A 357-nucleotide genomic window follows, 5' to 3' on the forward strand; every position below is an offset into this window, starting at 1 on the left:
CATACTATTTTGATCCAAGTTTAAGAAGAAAATCTTGTTTCTGAGTCTTGAGATGGAAAGTAAGGAATATAAAAAATATTAATACTGGTAATACAGTATTACGATGACTAGATATGATTACACAGCTTAGGCTAAGCTAAGCTAACTTAAGTTATCCGAACTGTAACTTACTTAATACAAACCAACTTAAGTTAATCTAACTCCAAATTCCCTAACTTGAGCTAAGCTAGTCTAATTTAACCTAGCGCAATGACGAACCCAACTTAACCCAAGTTCACTTTATGTAACCCATGATCAAAGTGAAAAAAAACATTATATAATATTTTGTAGTTTAAGTTATATTTTCTGTTATATTTA

The sequence above is a fragment of the Penaeus monodon genome, chromosome 19 (assembly GCF_015228065.2).
Source record: "Penaeus monodon isolate SGIC_2016 chromosome 19, NSTDA_Pmon_1, whole genome shotgun sequence".
In the NCBI taxonomy this organism is placed as follows: domain Eukaryota; kingdom Metazoa; phylum Arthropoda; class Malacostraca; order Decapoda; family Penaeidae; genus Penaeus; species Penaeus monodon.